The sequence below is a fragment of the Zingiber officinale genome, chromosome 2B, assembly GCF_018446385.1.
Source record: "Zingiber officinale cultivar Zhangliang chromosome 2B, Zo_v1.1, whole genome shotgun sequence".
NCBI classification, from domain to species: domain Eukaryota; kingdom Viridiplantae; phylum Streptophyta; class Magnoliopsida; order Zingiberales; family Zingiberaceae; genus Zingiber; species Zingiber officinale.
This window is the reverse complement of record NC_055989.1, coordinates 336,467-357,838: the sequence shown is the minus strand read 5'-3', so window position 1 is coordinate 357,838 and position 21,372 is coordinate 336,467. Positions and strand designations below refer to the sequence as shown.

At 37.8% G+C, this 21,372-nt stretch overlaps 2 long non-coding RNA genes across 7 annotated transcripts; both read left to right on the top strand.

Annotated features, from left to right (window-relative positions):
* The first annotated feature begins 384 nt into the window (after nucleotides 1-384).
* On the top strand, nucleotides 385-19,823 carry LOC122044943. Of its 6 annotated transcripts, none has more exons than XR_006129840.1 (6): nucleotides 385-665; nucleotides 957-1,238; nucleotides 1,323-1,494; nucleotides 1,575-1,737; nucleotides 2,383-2,474; nucleotides 19,761-19,823. It is a non-coding gene; the product is annotated as an uncharacterized LOC122044943 (long non-coding RNA). The 6 variants fall into 6 exon arrangements; XR_006129841.1 differs by lacking the exon at nucleotides 19,761-19,823 and adding an exon at nucleotides 7,902-8,535; XR_006129838.1 differs by lacking the exon at nucleotides 19,761-19,823 and having other exon boundaries at nucleotides 1,029-1,238; nucleotides 2,383-7,292.
* On the top strand, nucleotides 11,496-19,255 carry LOC122044946. The gene is made up of 6 exons (XR_006129858.1): nucleotides 11,496-11,770; nucleotides 12,258-12,325; nucleotides 12,559-12,762; nucleotides 12,847-13,021; nucleotides 13,102-13,264; nucleotides 13,975-19,255. It is a non-coding gene; the product is annotated as an uncharacterized LOC122044946 (long non-coding RNA).
* Nucleotides 19,824-21,372: the final 1,549 nt, after the last annotated feature.

Genomic DNA, 21,372 nt, shown 5'->3' with positions numbered 1-21,372 from the left:
ATTCATTACTTATAAAAAAAAATCCAATTGTTTTAGTTTGACCATTTAATTCAAGTATGCATCTTCCTTGTGTTTACCGATGCTCCTAGATATCAATTATTTCATAAATTATTTGTGCATGGAATGTTTTTAAGTTTTATGTATGACAAATATAGTGTATATTACTAGGTGTATTATGGTTAGTAATCAAATTACACCACTAAGAGCGGTATCATGCATTTAATTTCCAATTAATTTACTGCTTAACAAACCTTTAAATTAGCTCATTGTTGCTTGGCCCTTGCATATCCTCCGTTTGATCATTTATTTGGATAGATGCATCTATATCGTTTATATGTCACAATTTTTTTAAAATTTAAGGGGCATAAATGTCCCTTTAATGTTGTAAGCAAATGGTGAGGGCCCATAATTAGGGCAGAACCAACATCCCCCGCCCCGCAAGGAAACTCAGAAGTCTCAGCACTCGGCAGTAGCCGTTTCTCAGCAACGGTCACCTGCAGCCTCGGCAACAGCGCAGCAGTCTCAGCAGTAGCCTCCGGAATACAGCTAATATAGTTCTTAAACTGCGGCAAACTACCCATTGTTTCCTCTCCTTCACTCTGGCAACGAGGATGCCGAGCGTTTGCCGGAATGGAGGTTACGGCGAGTGCTTCTCCATTAAAAGGGTTAGCATTGTGAGAGATTTAAGCTCCTCCGTTACTTTTCCTTGTATTTTTGTTTTAACTGTTTCCAGAGATTGACGAATCGAGTGATCATTAGGTTTCCTGGACCAGGAAACCATCAATCGGAACCTTAGTGAAAGGGGATTCTTTTTTCTTTTTCTTTTTCTTTTTTTAAATCTCTAAGACATTAAAGCCAAAAACCAGATACTTGTGTCTTCCTTAGCAAGTTGATCTTCTTCCACTATGTTTTCTTATTCATAAAAAGGAGATAACTTTGGCGTTTTTCTGTTAAAGGTTTTTTGTTGACAATGAGGAGAGGTTCTGCTAACAATGGATTTGTTTGATTGCCCCTTGTCGTGCACACAGCCGTAGCCACCAGAGGCTAGAAAGGCTGTTCCTACTGTCTTTCTACTTCTCTTGCGCTTCTGTGTCTCTCCCTCTCTGCCTCTCACTGTCACTATTTTCGAGATAGAGAGGTGAACATACTTCTTCGTCCTATCCGTGGAAAGCTTGGGCACTAGAACTCCTCTAATTCAACTTGTCGTTCCAAGAAGCAAGCATACTTCTTCCTTCTTGGTGAGTCTCGCTCTCTCATTTCTCTTTCTTTATCACATCCACACAAAAAATTGTACATTTGCTAACTTTCCCTTTTTTCCTCAGGCATTGAGCGGACCCTTGGATGATTGTTTGAAACTGTTGAGAGGCCAGTGGGATGAGCAAAAGCTGGTCGGTCTCCTCACCTCAAAAATCTGTCATGGGGACGACACAACTGCTGTTCTAAAGGTCTATGATGCTGTCGGTGCTTGTTTTCTTCAGAGACTCATCTTAACTGGTAATTCTTGGGACCTTTTCCTAATAACTTCAACTTTTGTTTATTTTCTCATGATTCAAGTTCCTTGGGTTTTCTTTTAGGTATGGGAAAGGGATCTGGTGGGTTTGGTAGCGCCGAGGATAAAGAGCCATATTCGAGGCTCTCCATCACCCTTCTTACTGCATTGTGTCGGGTGCCAGAAATTGCTTCATATGAGGAAATGGTCTCTAAAGTTCCTCTTGTAGCTGAAATAGTTACAAAATCGTGAGTTTTTAATTTTGGTTATTTTTCTTTTAAAATCTTCAGGTCGTATTGAGTAATTTCTATGTCAAAGAATTCAGAATTTTTTGCTATGTAATATCTTATCTTGTTGTGATACACATGATTGATTTTGACATACTAATTGTAGACGCAGTTATTTGAGTATCTTATTTAATAATTTTCTGGACTTATTTTTTTATACTCTAGCATTCTTCATCCGGTATTGTTGTCAGTATATTTACAACAAATCGCTACATGATCAATTCTTAGCTTTGTTTACTTGTATCAGTACAGAAAATGGTTCTTGTTATGGAAAACATCCTTCTTTTATCCGTTACTCATGGATACTCATCATGTTTGTTCTTGTTTTTTTGTTCCTCAAAGATAGCAAAGCTAGCATCACACGAATGTTGATCATATCTATTCTTGTAACTTGAATAACTACAATCGAAGTTTGATGTTATGCTTCTGTACCTTTGTTTGCTGATGTTTACAACAAATACTAAAGTTCACATTTCATACTGTTTTCAGATGGAGCAAAAGTATTTTTATTTTAAGTTATATAATGTAATCCCTCTGTAATTCTATTCTGATGCTGAGTTTTGACTGCTTTGCTTGCACTGAAACTAGTTTGGGTTTTGGATGCAGGTCTGACCCTTGTTGCTGTTGCTTCGGATAGTGGAAGAGCAAAGTTTTATCAACCTGGAGTCAATTACCTGTTGCTCTTGCTTTGGATGCAGGTCTGACCCTTTTTTTGAATACTCTAAATGGGACAATACTTTTTATCTTGCGGTAGTCAATTACTCTAGGAATTCTATATTTTTGGAGTTTTCTTTTCCCTTTATTTACTGTGTTATGTTGAGGCGCGTAACACACTATCGTCAATTAATTTTGTAATGCCTTGTTTTTGTACCAAATGTTCTGTAGGGTCTCAGACTACAAAAAAACGAAAATGTACGGTATTTAATGTACATGATCAAATACTTGGTTTAATGTGGTAAGACATTTAATAAGCTGCAAGCGCTCGCCGCTTTGGAACGTGAGCACACCGAACCACCTTAAACGCAGGGGTGTGTGCTGGCGACGTTTTTAACGTCAATTTTAATGTAACGGTGAGGGTATGATGACACATTTTTTACTTCTAGATCCAACAGTCATCTTAGAATACCACGGAGAATGAAAAGTCACTTCGTAAATTATCCTTGCCAAAGCTTTTAATGGTGGCGATTTGATGGTGGCTGTTTTTGTCTAGCACACTCATCGGATGGTAGAGAGAAGATCCCTACAATTGATGACTTAGAGAAATTGTGCGATATCGTCATCATAGTCTTCTACCTCTCGTTACTATTTTTGTTGCCTTTCATTGTTGTGTTCTTGCGCTCTTCTCCTTTCTCCATCGTCTGTGCCTCTTTTGTCCTTGCAAAGATAAGTAAGTTGTGACTCCTCCAACTAATTTTTTCCCTCCTTTCTCTGCTCTTCCGCTTCCTTCTTTTTTCCTCTGCGACTATGACTGTTGGTAGATCCTTCATTAGGTGGTATGAGACTCAATGGGTGATTTTCCCTGAGGTTGCAGGACCAACTATGGGAGCTTTACGCCATTCTGTTAGACAATGAGATTAGGATTCCCCAACGAGATAATCGACCTAATATTCCTCCTCCCGATTTTATTACTTTCTTCTATGGTCAATTGATAGGCGACTCAAGGTTTCCCATTCCCTCTGTACAAGATTTAGCTCATTATTTTTGTATCTCCTTATCTCATATGCAACCACCGTATGATTTGCTGCGTATCCATCATCTTCCGGATATATGACATTCCCCTTAACGAATTTATCTTCTAATATCTTTTTTACATTCAGTCTGCCGAACCTGGAACCTTCATTTTACTGCCAGGAATAAATGTAAATTTTTGAGTGACTGTCCAACCTCCAGCAAACTATGGAAAGATCGATTCTTTTTCATTAAACTACCTAAACCCTATACTTAGCCTACTCTCTGGCTCGACGAACTCCACAATCAACTTAAGTTGGGAGACTACAAATCGGAACCAGTATACTTGGAGACGACCTTCATTCTTAAGGACCTAATGTTCAACGCAATCCTCTTGGTGAAGAATGAGGTGTTGCTTCATCTGGTCGGGTTGAGCCCAAAAAATGCAGCTTGGGTGAGGTTTTCATGTCTAGTAGATTTCTTTTTGTATTAACTATCCTTTTTTTGTCTTGTAAAGTAAACTTTGTATGACTCTTCTATCAGGAAGAAACTGAACTGGGAGTTGACTCCCCAGCGACTTGCTCATGTTGATGAATAAAGCTAGGGAGTCTCATTAGGTGTTAGTTTTTCTTCCTTCTCTAGTGTCCAACATTGTTAATAGTGAGGGTGATACCGGCTCTCATGCGATGCTATATTCTCCGGCATTCGCAGCTTCTACCCATGTGAATGATCTGACAGAGTCACCTGAGACAAGTGCTCCATTAGAATTTTGCTCTCAGGGAAAAGGGATGGTCATACAACAATCATCCCCTCTTAATCTTTCTACCCCTAGTGGGAGTCAAGGGCGTATTACGAAGCCAAGGCCCAGGAGAAACATCATCGAGAGCTTGGAGGCCAAATATATCATGTGGACGACCTTGCTGAGGTGGTTGCTGAAGGGAGAGCTATGAAGAAGAAGAGATCTGTTAGACCAATTAAAGGGCCTGCTTCAGTGCCTTCCTTCAGGAAGAGTGACCCTCCTTTAGCGGGGGAAATTTATCTTATCCTCAAAGACATAACTCCGGAGAAGTATTGTCAAATGCGGGAGCGAGAGCTAGGGATAACCCCTCAAGCCACTAGTCATTCGCTTCCTCTCCCCCATGTGCCAACTAAGTCAGAGGCTTTAGGCATTGGTCAGATGTCTTCTCCTGTCGACGCTGAACAGCGTTACCCCTCTAACTTGGCCTCTCTCAGACTCGAGGCAGCCAACGGACAGAGGAGACTCAATCCCTTTCTTGAAGAGCAATTGAAATATTATAAGGAGTATCTGATACCTAGCATGAGTATTCTTAAGCTAATGGAATGCTCAACTTTCTTTGATCGAAAGGTATCACATCCTCCTTGTAATATTTCAATTGCTCTTCAAGAGAAGGGATGAGTCCCTTCTGTTCGCCGGTTGCCTTAAGTTTGAGAGAAGCTAAGTTAGAGGAGAAATCCTGTTCAGCGTCGACAGGAGGAGACATCTGACCAATGCCTAAAGCTTCTGTCTCAGTTGGCATATAGGGGAGAGGCGGCGATTTGCTTGTGGGTTGAGGGATTATCGGCATATAGGGGAGAGGCCTTAGCTCTCGCTCTTGCATTTGACAACACATTTCCCGAGCTATGTCTTTGAGGGTAAGGTAAATTTCTCTTGCTGAAGGAATGTCACTCTTCCTTAAGGAAGGTGCTGAAGCAAGCTCTTTGAGGGTCTAATAGGATCATCTTATTCTTTGCAGCTCCTGCTTCAGCAGCCACCTCTGCAAGGTCGTCCATAGGAGATATTTGGCCTCCCGACTCTCGATAATGTTTCTCCTTGGCCTTAGCTTCGTGAATCTGCACTTGACTCCCACCAGGGGTAGAAAGGTTAGGAGGAGATGATTGCCGTAGGACTAACCTTGTTCCTCGAGAGCGAAACTCTGATGGAGCTCTTGCCTCAGGTGACTCTGTTAGATCAGTCACATGGGTAGAAGCTGTGATTGTCGGAGAATATAGCATCGCATGAGTGACGGTATCGGGGCTGACTCAGACCCTTCACTATTAATGATGTCGGACACTAGAGAAGGAGGATAAACTGGCGCCTAATAAGACACCCACCTCTATCCATCGACATAAGCTGGTCGTTGTTGGATGTCAACTCCCAGTTCAGTTTCTCGCTGATGGAAGTGTCATATAAAGTTTTCTTTGCAATACAAAGAAAGGATGGTTAATACAAAAAGAAAACTACTAGACATGAAAATCTCACCCAAGCTGTCGGCCAGCGACATATTTTTTGGGCTGAACCCGACCAGATGAAGCAACATTCAACATTAGGTCCTTGAGAATGAAAGTCGTCTCTAAGTTTAGGTCGTTTAATGAAAAAGAATCGATCTTTTCATACTTTGTTGGAGGTTGGACAGTCACCCAAAAATTTACATTTATTCCTGGTAGTAAAATAAAGGTTCCAAGTTCGGGAGGCCGAATGTAAAAATGATAATGGAAGATAACTTCGTTAAGGGGAATGCCATATATCCGGAAGATGATCGATATGCCGCAAATCATACGGTAGGAGTTGGGTTGCAGTTGAGATACCGAAATAATGAGCTAAATCTTGTATGGAGGGGATGGGAAATCGTAAGCCGTCTATCAATTGACCATAGAAGAAAGTAGTAAAATCGGGAGGAGAAATGTTAGGTCGATGATCTCGTCGGGGAATCCTAATCTCATGGTCTAACGGAATGATGTAAAACTTTCGTAGTTTGGGTCTTGCAACTTCAAGGAGAATCGTCCATTGAGTCGCATACCACCTGATTGAGGATCTACTAGCAAATATAGTTGCAGAGGAAAAAAGAAGCGGAAGAGCAGAGAAATGGAGGGAAAAATCCAGTTGAAGGAGTCACAACTTACTTATCTTTGCAGGGATAGAAGACAGAAGATGGAGAAAGGAGTTAGAAGAAGACTCTAACGGTGGTATTGTCCTCAATTGTAGGGATCTTCCTACCAACCACCATTAAAAACTTTGACAGGGATAACTTACGAGGTGACTTTTCATTCTCTGTGATATTCTAAGATGACTATTGGATCTAGAAGTAAAAAATGTGTCACCATACCCTCACCGTTAGATTAAAAATGTCGCCAACACACACCTCTGCATTTAAGGCGGTTCGGTATGCTCGCGGTCCAAAGCGGAGAGCGCCTGCAGCTCATGAAATGCCTTACCACATTAAATTACCAAGCATTTGATCATGTACATTAAATACCGCACCTTTTCGTTTCTTTTGTAGTCGAGACCCCACATAACATTTGGAGCAGAACCGAGGTATTATAAAATTAATTGACGATAGTGTGTTACGCCTCAGCATAACACAATATATGAAGAAAAAAAAAGAATTCCAAAAATATAGAGTTCCTGGAGTAATTGATTATCATAAGAGAAAAGTACTGCCACACCTAGAGTATTCAAAAAAACCAACAAAGCATAAAGCTTACTTATCTACTTTAAAGGGCAGATACAGTTCTACAAGAAGTAGGTAGGAGTGTAATGGAGATAAACCCTTTATTGATACGATAGAATCTAAAGTTGTCATAAGATCCATTGAAAGAAGTTCACAAAAGAAATCACAATTTTTATGATAAAATCTGATGTAAGCCTAGCAGAACCATTGGATTAAAGTTTTCTAAGCCTTTTTCAGCAAGTAAGAATTCTTGATCAGACTAGATCATGAAATTCGGTTATGGAGGCGATTTTAACTTGGTAAGTTGTATCCATCGGGTTTAAGCAGATCTACCGGTGATATGCCATATAACAATTTGAAGTAATCTCAGACGAACACTATGTAATTCTGAGTATCAAAGATTCAAAGCTATTTTCATAAAATTTATCTGATATATTTCATTGTCTTAGTAACCAATGATTGTACTAATCCAGCATTTTCTTAGCCTTTGATATCAACATAATTGATAATGTCCATCTGATTCAATTGATTAATCAATAGGGTCAATTTATTTCAGTCAGATAGGAGATAGGTTGACTTTGGGTCGACTAGTAGCCTTCATCTTAGTTGGAGTCAATTTACCAAGTTCATGTAGATGGCTAATAAATTGACAGAACATGGAGCATGAGGACGTTTTGATATCAAATTGATGTTGTTTGAAAAATGCTAAGGTACCAAATTGATGCAAAACTGATCGAACCAATTGGCACGGTCTCAATTATGCATAGGACTTGGTATACACGTGAACGGGTATTATGCATGCTATCGACTATTAAGAAAAATGAGATTTCATCTAGATACACTACTATCGAACCCTCTCTATTTATATATAATATTGGTGAATATGAAATATTTCATATTTATTGATTAGTCCTTGGCATCCCCCTCAAAAATGATTCAAATATATTATAGAGATCGGCTTGTTATAAATATATCTGATTGAGATATCCTACGTAATGATGCACACAGGGGAATGACACACCCAGAGAGGATATCTAGTTTAAGACGTCTCTTGAATGATGCAAGCAGAGAGGATACATTCAATGTCCTAAAGCAGGATTTAGTCAGCATGGTTATAAATCCTTCACTCCCTAAACTAGTGAAGATACTTCAGCAAGGATTAAAGAATTTCAGAAGTAGTGCCTACAAGCTAATTTAGGCAATTATCTAGGACATTGGTTGCCTTTTCCATTTCGTTTTTTTTAAATGACGGTCTTAAATGGTGATGGTGAAAAGCACAATAAATTAACATGACATATTAAATATTATGAACATAAAAGGATGCTGAGATGGTTCATTTGGTATGAATCCGTGCAAGCATAAAATCTGTAGAATAGCCCAACTAGAGAAACAAAGTATTAAGGAAAGATAATTAGCAAAGAAACATATTGTGCACTGCGGATCTAAGAGACTGTCGCTGTTGATGCAAGTCTTGAAGAGACTGTCGCTGCGGATCTAAGAAACACCGAGCTCCTCAGTTTCTAACACTGTCCTTCTATTGATATCAATAGCCTGCTCCTTTGCTCGGGGGTGGCATGTAGTGCAAAAGAAAAGATGGCAGTAGCAAAGGTATAAATTTCAGTATATCCTCGTAATTTAATGTTCCATAAGCATAGAAATCCATTGAATACACACGCTTTTTTCTGGTTGCCACGTGCAGTACTGTGTGTTCCCGGCTCTGTCTGGTAGGCATCAGTATTGCTGAATCAGCATCCACAAGGGCTTTAACAACTTCTCAGTTTGTGCCCTTCACAGCAATATGCAAGGCAGTTTGCCCCTTTTCATCTGTCCTCCTGGCAATATGTGGATCCTTTCCAAGCAATGCCTCTACAATTATTAGTTTTATTTAAAGTTTTCATTTGATTAATATTAAAATTTTAGACAAATTATTATTGCTCAACTAATGCATTGGTAGCAGAGTTTAGAGTGCCAAACATGTAGAATTTGAAGAGTAAAAACAAATTGTATCGACACTTTAGAATAATAAGCTCAATACTCAGCTACATCATATATGGCAATAAATAAACAAGAGTATCGACATATTTCATTCATATTTCATCTATTTATGGCATAATTAACACACTATTTATAGGATGCAACACCACTCATTTGACATTGGAGCAAACCATTGCATATTGATCTAGCAAATGTTGAAGGTACATAGTAGTCCAAGGAAGGATTGGTATCACTATGGACTGAATTTTAGACCACAAATGATAACACAATTACAAAGAAAAGTACTAGAAACATGCTTTCACCTTTGTTGATCTCTTAGTGTTTCAAAACATAAGAAGGAGCTAGGACAATGATATACAAAACTTGAGCTTTATGAGGCATTTTGAAAACATTGTAGAATTTAATGATCTTTTACTTACCGTCCTTTGAACTCCAGCAGCTCTTCTCTTGCAGCTTGGTTAGGATTAGGATTGAAAATTCTTTTAAGTTCACTCTTCAGATTGTTAATGTCTGATTTATATTCCCTGAGCTTAGTCGACAAACCAGCTTTTATGCTTGGCTGCAAGCTTCTAGCTTCAAGATCCATCTTGCGAATCTAAAGAAACCAAAAATCAAGGTTTCAGAACATTGATCTTGATAAAAAACGACTCAGCATCATCTATTCCATATTTAATTTCTGAGACTTTCTGCTTCTTTTTCTCTGACAATAGGATTGAATACTCCATAGATACTTTCAGAGTTGAAATAACAAAGAAAACATAACAAAGAGATGAAATATTGAATTGAACCTCCATCGAATTGTGCATCAGACATACACATCCGAGAGGGAGATGCAGAGATCTCACAGTACTGACGCTCATAGCCATCGAATACCTCACTCATCGTGATCGGTACCTAGAAATCCCCAAATCTGGAAATTCTTAGAAGGCAAATCAAATTAGCGCACATATGTCAAATGATCTACCAGATAGTCTAATTTAAGAAATGTGAATCTAATTATATATTATGTAATTGTATTTTTTTTATTACTTTTTAATATGATTGTGTATTTTTTTATGAAATTATATATTTTTTGTGTGGATATTTGTTATTTTCATGAGTTTTGAAAAAGAATATTTGATACTCGCATTGTGGTAAAGTTCAAATATTAAGACTAACAAAATTTCAAATTTGGTATATTGTCAATCTAAAAATGATCAAATTTGTACCACTATTATGTTTTACTGTTAATCTCAAGTTTGTCCACTAATATTATTGTATTAATTTAACAATTTATATTTTCTCATAATATTGCACCATATTTTTAGATTATAAATGATTTATAATCTTAAATGCTTTTTATCATCTTGAATTATTTAATAATTCATTTACAATATTAAAAGATGTCTTTTTTAACATCTTGAATTAATTTATAATGTATTACTTTTTATGAATTGCAATATAAAATACAAAGAGTATGCTTTTTATACTCACTTGTTTTCAGTTATGCCCTTATTTTTAAATTGTGAATCAAATGTGAATCATATAATCATATTAGTAAGAGTATGTCTAAGTCAAAAAAATTGAAAATCTATTATTTTTTAATAAAGTTATGGGATAGAAAGAATATCATTTGTGTATTTATCATTATATTTTTTTTGTCCCATGACTTTGTTCAAAAATAATATAATTCAAAAAAAATTAATTAGCAAAATATAATAAGAATAGATCTTCTCGAATAAGAATCCAATTCACTTCTCCTAATTACATGGCTAAGGTGCCTAAATTAGTTCACAATGAAAATGGAGAAAGGAGGTGTTCATCCCTTGGACATCAGAAAGTGACCATAATCAAATAAAATTTCTTAGACATCATAATTATTGCATATTTCATCTTTAACGTTATTTGATGTACTGTCACGCACATATTCTCTACTCTTTTCCTTCTTGATTAAAACACTTTACTTGACATTTAATTTCACTGCTTCAATTCTGTAGTTTAATCCTCTCTATGAAAATTAGGACGAACTTCCTGCGTCATCAAATTCCTTCAACCTATAACATGAAGTTGCTCTTTATCTTTTTCGTTTTGTTTTCTTTGTCTTTGTTGCAGGATTGGCTGCTGACATCACGGCTGTGTCTCAGCCCTCAGCTTCATACATATGTTTGAGCCATGACAATAGATACATGTTATATAAGGTCATTCATTACTCATCAAAAAAAAATCCAATTGTTTTAATTTGACTATTTAATTCAGGTATGTATCTTCCATGTGTTTACATATGCTCCTAGATATCAATTATTTCATAAATCATTTGTGCATTGAATGTTTTTAAGTTTTATACATGACAAATATAGTGTATATTACTAGATGTATTGTGTCTTTGGCTTAATTTTGTCGGTATTAATTAGTAATCAAATTAAACCACTGAGAACGGTATCAGGCATTTAATTTCCAATTAATTTACTGCATAACAAACCTTTAAATGAGCTCATTGTTGCTTGGCCCATGCATATCCTCCGTTTGATCATTTATTTGGATAGATGCATCTATATCGTTTATATGTCACAATTTTTTTAAAATTTAAGGGGCATGTATGTCCATTTAATGTTGTAATCAAATGGTGGGGGCCCATAATTAGGGCAGAACCAACATCCCCCGCCCCGCAAGGAAACTCAACTGTGTCTCTGAAGTCTCGGCACTCGGCAGTAGCCGTTTCTCAGCAACGGTCACCTGCAGCCTCGGCAACAGCGCAGCAGTCTCAGCAGTAGCCTCCGGAATACAGCTAATATAGTTCTTAAACTGCGGCAAACTAACCATTGTTTCCTCTCCTTCACTCTGGCAACGAGGATGCCGAGCGTTTGCCGGAATGGAAGTTACGGCGAGTGCTTCTCCATTAAAAGGTTTAGCATTGTGAGAGATTTAAGCTCCTCCGTTACTTTTCCTTGTATTTTTTTTTTACTGTTTCCAGAGATTGACGAATCGAGTGATCATTAGGTTTCCTGGGACCAGGAAACCATCAATCGGAACCTTAGTGAAAGGGGATTCTTTTTTCTTTTTCTTTTTTTTTTTTAAATCTCTAAGACATTAAAGCCAAAAACCAGATACTTGTGTCTTCCTTAGCAAGTTGATCTTCTTCCACTATGTTTTCTTATTCTCCTAGTATTTTCCGTTGGCTATTTTGAAAGTTTGTAATCCTTCTGAAACCGCCACAAGTTAAGCTACATGCAGTTGTCATCATATCTAAGGCTTTTCAGTTTGGTAGAAATATATATGAACTTCATTAATTTTCTTGTGTTTCTAATTTGTTTCCATAAATTGATGATTAAAGAATTTTGTATTATTATTATTTTTCAATTGACAAAGTCATCAACTTATAACATTTGACAGTATATCACAACATTAAAGGAACAACTAGAGCAATCAAGTGCTGAGACTACACCGAATAGAACACACAGGTTTGTTGTAGCCTTTTCAATTCATTTCTTTTTCGTCTTGAAAATATTTGATTAGAAACAAATATTTGTTTGGAAAGAAAGTGCAAATCATCTATTATGTCTTAACGGGGAATGCTAGTGGGAAATTATCATAAAAAGGAGATAACTTTAGCGTTGTTCTGTTAAAGTTTTTTTGTTGACAATGAGGAGAGGTTCTGTTAACAATGGATTTGTTTGGTTGCCCCTTGTCGTAGCCACCAGAGGCTAGAAAGGCTGTTCCTACTGTCTTTCTACTTCTCTTGCGCTTCTGTGTCTCTCCCTCTCTGCCTCTCACTGTCACTATTTGCGAGATAGAGAGGTGAACATACTTCTTCGTCCTATCCGTGGAAAACTTGGGCACTAGAACTCCTCTAATTCAACTTGTCGTTCCAAGAAGCAAGCATACTTCTTCCTTCTTGGTGAGTCTCTCTCTCTCATTTCTCTTTCTTTATCACATCCACACAAAAAATTGTACATTTGCTAACTTTCCCTTTTTTCCTCAGGCATTGAGCGGACCCTTGGATGATTGTTTGAAGCTGTTGAGAGGCCAGTGGGATGAGCAAAAGCTGGTCGGTCTCCTTCTCACCTCAAAAATCTGTCATGGGGACGACACACCTGCTGTTCTAAAGGTCTATGATGCTGTCGGTGCTTGTTTTCTTCAGAGACTTATCTTAACTGGTAATTCTTGGGACCTTTTCTTAATAACTTCAACTTTTGTTTATTTTCTCATGATTCAAGTTCCTTGGGTTTTCTTTTAGGTATGGGAAAGGGATCTGGTGGGTTTGGTAGCGCCGAGGATAAAGAGCCATATTTGAGGCTCTCCATCACCCTTCTTACTGCATTGTGTCGGGTGCCAGAAATTGCTTCATATGAGGAAATGGTCTCTAAAGTTCCTCTTGTAGCTGAAATAGTTACAAAATCGTGAGTTTTTAATTTTGGTTATTTTTCTTTTAAAATCTTCAGGTCGTATTGAGTAATTTCTATGTCAAAGAATTCAGAATTTTTTGCTATGTAATATCTTATCTTGTTGTGATACACATGATTGATTTTCACATACTAATTGTAGACGCAGTTATTTGAGTATTTTATTTAATAATTTTCTGGACTTATTTTTTTATACTCTAGCATTCTTCATCCGGTATTGTTGTCCGTATATTTACAACAAATCGCTACATGATCAATTCTTAGCTTTGTTTACTTGTATCAGTACAGAAGATGGTTCGAGTACATACCCATATTTTATTGCATACTTTCCTTGTGGTTGCCATTGGCCAACCGATTTACCTAGTTATGGAAAACATCCTTCTTTTATCCGTTACTCATGGATACTCATCATGTTTGTTCTTGTTATTTTGTTCCTCAAAGATAGCAAAGCTAGCATCACACGAATGTTGATCATATCTATTCTTGTAACTTGAATAACGACAATCGAAGTTTGATGTTATGCTTCTGTACCTTTGTTTGCTGATGTTTACAACAAATACTAAAGTTCACATTTCATACTGTTTTCAGATTGAGCAAAAGTATTTTTATTATAAGTTATATAATGTAATCCCTCTGTAATCTTCTATTCTGATGTTGAGTTTTGACTGCTTTGCTTGCACTGAAACTAGTTTGGGTTTTGGATGCAGGTCTGACCCTTGTTGCTGTTGCTTCGGATAGTGGAAGAGCAAAGTTTTATCAACCTGGAGTCAATTACCCGTTGCTCTTGCTTTGGATGCAGGTCTGACCCTTTTTTTGAATACTCTAAATGGGACAATACTTTTATCTTGCGGTAGTCAATTACTCTAGGAATTCTATATTTTTGGAGTTTTCTTTTCCCTTATTTATTGTGTTATGTTGAGGCGTAACACACTATCGTCAATTAATTTTGTAATGTCTTGTTTTTGTACCAAATGTTCTGTAGGGTCCCAGACTATAAAAAAATGAAAAGGCACGGTATTTAATGTACATGATCAAATACTTGGTTTAATGTGGTAAGACATTTAATAAGCTGCATTCTCCGCTTTGGAACGCGAGCACGTCAAACCACCTTAAATGCAAGGGTGTGCTGGCGATGTTTTTAACATCAATTTTAATCTAACGGTGAGGGTATGATTACATATTTTTTACTTCTAGATCCAACTGTCATCTTAGAATACCACGGAGAATGAAAAGTCACTTCTTAAGTTATCCTTGCCAAAGCTTTTAATCGTGGCGATTTGATGGTGACTGTTTTTGTCTAGCACACTCATCGGATGGTAGAGAGAAGATCCCTACAATTGATGGGAAATTGTGCGATACCGCCATCATAGTCTTCTACTTCTCGTAACTATTTTAGCTGCCTTTCACTGTTGTGTTCTTGCGCTCTTCTCCTTTCTCGATCGTTTGTGCCTTTTGTCCTTGTAAATATAAGTAAGTTGTGACTCCTTCAATTGAATTTTTCCCTCCTTTCTCTGCTCTTCCGCTTCCTTCTTTTATCCTTTGCAACTATGACTGTTGGTAGATCCTTCATTAGGTGGTATGAGACTCAATGGGTGATTTTCCCTAAGGTTGCAGGACCAAACTATGGGAGCTTTACGTCATTTCGTTAGACAATGAGATTAGGATTCCCCAACGAGATCATCGACATAACATTCCTCCTCCCGGTTTTACTACTTTCTTCTATGGTCAATTGATAGGCGGCTCAAGGTTTCCCATTCCCTCTATACAAGATTTAGCTCATTATTTTTGTATCTCCTTATCTCATCTACATCCACTGTATGATTTGTTGCGTATCCATCATCTTCCGGATATATGACATTCCCCTTAACGAAGTTATCTTCCAATATCTTTTTTACATTCAGCCTGCCGAACCTGGAACCTTCATTTTACTGCCAGGAATAAATGTAAATTTTGGGTGACTGTCCAACTTCCAACAAAGCATGGAAAGATAGATTCTTTTTCATTAAACTACCTAAACCCTATATTTAGCCTACTCTCTCGCTCGACGAACTCCACAATCAACTTAAGCTGGGAGACTACAAATCGGAGACAGTGTACTTGGAGACGACCTTCATTTTTAAGGACCTAATGTTCAACGCAATCCTCTTAGTGAAAAATGAGGCGTTGCTTCATCTGGTCGGGTTGAGCCCAAAAAATGTAGCTTGGGTGAGGTTTTCATGTCTAGTAGATTTCTTTTTATATTAACTATCCTTTCTTTGTCTTGCAAAGTAAATTTTGTATGACGCTTCTATCAGCAAGAAACTGAATTGGGAGTTAGACTTCCCAGCGACCTGCTCATGTTGATGAATAAAGCTAGGGAGTCTCATTAGGTGTTAGTTTCTCTTCTTTCTCTTGTATCCAGCATTGTTAATAGTGAGGGTTTGAGTCAATCGCTGATACCGTCATTCATGCGATGCTATATTCTCCGGTAATCGCAGCTTCTACCCAAATGAATGATCTAACAGAGTCACTTGAGACAAGTGCTCCATTAGAGTTTTGCTCTCAGGAAAAAGGGATGATCATACGACAATCATCCCCTCTTAATCTTTCTACCCCTAATGGGAGTCAAGGGCGTATTTACGAAGCCAAGGTCTAGGAGAAACATCATCGAGAGCTTGGAAGCCAAATATATCATGTGGACGACCTTGCAGAGGTGGCTGCTGAAGGGGAGAGCTGTGATGTGAAGAAGAAGAAGAGATTCGTTAGACTAATTAAAGAGCATGCTTCAATGCCTTCCTTCAGGAAGAGTGACCCTCCTTTAGCGGGGGAAATTCGCCTTATCCTCAAAAACACAACTCCGGAGAAGCATTGTCAAATGTGGAAGCGAGAGCTAGGGATAACCCCTCAAGCCACTAGCCAATCGCTTCCTCTCCCCCATGTGCCAACTAAGTTAGAGGCTTTAGGCATTGGTCAGATGTCTCCTCCTGTCGACGCTGAACAAAGTTCCCCCTCTAACTTGGCCTCTCTCAGACTTGAGGCAGCCAATAGACAGAGGGGACTCAATCCCTCTCTTGAAGAGCAATTGAAATATTATAAGGAGGTTCTGATACCTAGCATGAGTATTCTTAAACTAATGGAATGCTCAACTTTCTTTGATCAGAAGGTATCACATCCTCCTTATAATATTTTAATTGCTCTTCAAGAGAGGGGCTGAGCCCCTTTTGTTTGTCGGTTGCCTTAAGTTTGAGAGAAGCTAAGTTAGAGGAGGAATCCTGTTCGGCGTTGATAGGAGGAGATACCTAACCCATGCCTAAAGCCTCTGTCTTAGTTGGCTGGCACATAAGGGAGAGGAGGTGATTTACTTGTGGGTTGAGGGATTATCCTTAGCTCTCGCTCCCGCATTTGACAACGCATCTCCCGAGTTATGTTTTTGAGGGTAAGGTGAATTTCTCTCGCTGAAGGAGGGTCACTCTTCCTAAGGAAGGTGCTGAAGCAAGCTCTTTGAGGGATCTAACAGAATCATCTTATTCTTTGCAGCTCCTGCTTCAACGACCTCTGTAAGGTCATCCATAAGAGATATTTGGCCTCCAGACTCTCGATAATGTTTCTCCTTGAATCTGCACTTGTTTCCCACCAGGGGTAGAAAGGTTAGGAGGAGATGATTGTCGTAGGACTAACCTTTTTCCCTGAGAGCGAAACTCTGATGGAGCTCTTGTCTCAGGTGACTCCGTTAGATCAGTCGCATGGGTAGAAGCTGTGATTGTCAGAGAATATAGCATTGCATGAGTGGCGGTATCGGGGCTAACTCAGACCCTTCACTATTAATGATGTCGGACACTAGAGAAGGAAGATAAACTAGCGCCTAATAAGACACTCACCTTTATCCATCGACATGAGCTGGTCGCTGTTGGATGTCAACTCCCAGTTCAGTTTCTTGCTGATGGAAGCGTCATATAAAGTTTTATTTGCAATACAAAGAAAGGATAATTAATACATAAAGAAAATTACTAGACATGAAAATCTCACCCAAGCCGGCATATTTTTTGGGCTGAACCCGACCAGATGAAGCAACGCCTCATTCTCCACCAAGAGGATGACGTTCAACATTAGGTCCTTAAGAATGAAGGTCGTCTCTAAGTACACTGGCTCCGATTTGTAGTCTCCCATCTTAAATTGATTGTGCAGTTCGTCGAGCCAGAGAGTAGACCAAGTATAGAGTTTAGGTCGTTTAATGAAAAAGAATCGATCTTTCCATGCTTTGTTGGAGGTTGGACAGTCACCCAAAAATTTACATTTATTTCTGGTAGTAAAATGAAGGTTCCAGGTTCGGGAGGCCGAATGTAAAAAAGATAATGGAAGATAACTTCGTTAAGGGGAATGTCATATATCCGGAAGATGATGGATGCGCCGCAAATCATACGGCAGGAGTTGGGTTGCAGTTGAGATACCGAAATAATGAGCTAAATCTTGTATGGAGGGGATGAGAAATCGTAAGCCGCCTATCAATTGACCATAGAAGAAAGTAATAAAATCGGGAGGAGGAATGTTAGGTCGATGATCTCGTCGGGGAATCCTAATCTCATGGTCTAACGGAATGATGTAAAGCTCCCGTAGTTTGGGTCTTGCAGCTTCAAGGAGAATCGTCCATTGAGTCACATACCATCTGATGGAGGATCTACTAGCAATCATAGTTGTAGAGGAAAAAAAAGCGGAAGAGTAGAGAAATGGAGGGAAAAATCCAGTTGAAGGAGTCACAACTTACTTATCTTTGCAGGGATAGAAGACAAAAGATGGAGAAAGGAGAAGAGCGCAAGAACACAATAGTGAAAGGTAGCGAAAATAGTTAGAAGAAGGCTAACAGTGGTATTGCAGGGATCTTCCTACCATCTGATGAGTGTGCTAGACAAAAACAACCACCATCAAATCACCATCATTAAAAACTTTGGTAGGGATAATTTACGAGGTGACTTTTCATTTTCCGTGGTATTCTAAGATGACTATTGGATCTAGAAGTAAAAAAGGTGTCACTATACCCTCACCATTAGATTAAAATTGACGTTAAAAATATTGCCAGCACACACCCCTGCATTTAAGGCGGTTCGGCGTGCTCGTGGCCCAAAGCGGAGAGCGCATGCAGCTCATGAAATGCCTTACCACATTAAATTACCAAGCATTTGATCATGTACATTAAATACCGCACTTTTTCGTTTCTTTTGTAGCCGAGACCCCACATAACATTTTGAGCAGAACCGATGCATTACAAAATTAATTGACGATAGTGTGTTACGCCTCAGCATAACACAATATATGAAGAAAAAAAAGAATTCCAAAAATATAGAGTTCTTGGAGTAATTGATTATCATAAGATAAAAGTACTGTCCCACCTAGAGTATTAAAAAAAAAACAACAAAGCATAGAACCGATGCATTACAAAATTAATTGACGATAGTGTGTTACGCCTCAGCATAACACAATATATGAAGAAAAAAAAGAATTCCAAAAATATAGAGTTCTTGGAGTAATTGACTATCATAAGATAAAAGTACTGTCCCACCTAGATTATTAAAAAAAAACAACAAAGCATAAAGCTTACTTATCTACTTTAAAGGGCAAATACAGAGTTCTACAAGAAGTAGGTAGGAGTGTAATGGAGATAAACCCTTTATTGATACGATAGAATCTAGAGTTGCCGCAAGATCCATCAAAAGAGGTTCACAAAAGAAATCACAATTTTTATGATAAAATCTGATGTAAGCCTAGCAGAACCATTGGATTAAAGTTTTCTAAGCCTTTTTCAGCAAGAATTCTTGATCAGACTAGATCATGAAATTCGGTTATGGATGCGATTTTAACTTGGTAAGTTGTATCCATCGGGTTTAAGCAGAGCTACCGGTGATATGCCATATAACAATTTGAAGTAATCTCAGATGAACACTATGTAATTCTGAGTATCAAAGATTCAAAGCTATTTTTATGAAATTTATCTGATATATCTCATTGTCTTAGTAACCAATGATTGTACTAATCCAACATTTTCTTAGCCTTTGATATCAACATAATTGATAATGCCCATCTGATTCAATTAATTAATCAATAGGGTCAACTTATTTCAGTCAGATAGGAGATAGGTTGACTTTGGGTCGACCAATAGCCTTCATCTTAGTTGGAGTCAATTTACCAAGTTTAAGACGTCCCTTGAATGATGCAAGCGGAGAGGATACATTCAATGTCCTAAAGCAGGATTTAGTCAGCATGGTTATAAAGAATTTCAGAAGTAGTGCCTACAAGCTAATTTAGGCAAATTATCTAGGACATTGGTTGCCTTTTCCATTTCGGTTTTTTTAATGAGCGGTCTTAAATGGTGATGGTGAAAAGCACAATCAATTGACATGACATATTAAATATTATGTACAAAGTATTAATGAAAGATAATTAGCAAAGAAACATATTGTGCACTACTTTCTGCCCTCAGTCTCTAACACTGTCTTTCTGCCCTCCTTTATTCTTTCAATAGAATGGTTGAGTCTCTCTATTGATATCAATAGCCTGCTCCTTTGCTTGGGGGAGGCATGTAGTGCAAAAGAAAAGATGGCAGTTGCAAAGGTATAAATTTCAGTATATCCTCGTAATTTAATGTTCCATAAGCATAGTAATCCATTGAATACACGCGTGTGTGGCACGCTTACGACTATAGGTTGGGATCTCCTTAGTTTCAGATTAGTGGATCGACAATAGCCTATAGTTTCAGATTAGTGGCTGAGTCTCGGATCATATTACATTTGAAAGTTTAGAGATGAATAAGTGATAACACGTTGACTAAAGTTAAAAATAGAAACTAGATTCAGTTCATAGAAAAACTTATGTTTCTATAAACTACTATAAATCTCGGACATTAAGTTCAACTCGAACTCCAAGATGAGTTCACATGCCGGGTTAAGACCTAACATTTAAAAAAATCTAATATTGCAAGTCTAAAGTCAACAAAAAAATCAATTAGAAAAATTAAAATACAAAGGCAACACGTAACACATTTATAAGCATTACTAAATGCATAGAATTTCGTTGAAATTACAATAGAATGACAAAAAAAAGAGAGAGAAGAAGTTTACTCTTAACCTCTCTTTATTATTAAGCATTACATTTAAAGCGGTAGTAAGATATCGCATGCCTCTCTTTATTATTAAGCATTACATTTAAAGCGGTAGTAAGATATCGCATGCCTCTCTTTATTATTACATCGATCGTTACATTTAGACAAACATAAGTTTTAATTTATTGTTAAATAATCGTTACATTTTAAAAGGATGCCTCTGGGTAGATAGTAGTCTAACACTATTGAACAAATTTCATATCAGATTAGTATGGCTAAATTTTTCAAAACATCAGAATTAAAATAACTTAATCAGAAAATGAGCAAGACAATTCAAATATTGGACGAATTCAAGCTTTTTATCACAAGTAAACGCAATATATATGACCTCGCATGACAGGATGGAACAGGACACCAAACTAAACTACTTCATCTACAAACTAAACTACTTTCTACAGAACCATGGATAAACATAAACCGAGACTAGTAGCCGAGTTAAATGTCTCCCTTATGTGCTAGTCACTATTCCAAAAGCTAGTAGACGTCCGAGATTTACCTCCTCCGTGTTTGTCCTGAGACGGGTTGGCGGGGGCGTTGGGGCGAGCTTATTCGTCTTTTGCCACCTTGGATAAACATAAACAATAACAACATTTGATGCATCATGACGATGCATACATCTGAATTTCCAGATCGAGCTTTCCATCATGACTGTAAAAGTTACCAGGAACCACAAGAAAAACTCGTCTGGAAATAATTCAAATAAAATTGTCCATTGTTGGACAGAAGCCTTAAGCTGAATCTGTCCTCACTACCAGTTTAGTAGATGTCCTAGAAGGACGAGATTGACTGTAACACACTACTGAAAAGTTATGATATGAACATTTACATTTATCAAACATATTAAGCAGCATAAAGATGTCGCTGTCGTCGTCATTTCTTGCATTGAGCACTAGTAATGGCTCCGCTAGACTCATAGAAACTCGTAGTGGAATATCATAATTGAAGTTGTAAGTGAAGTTGTGCTCCGTCGTAAGGT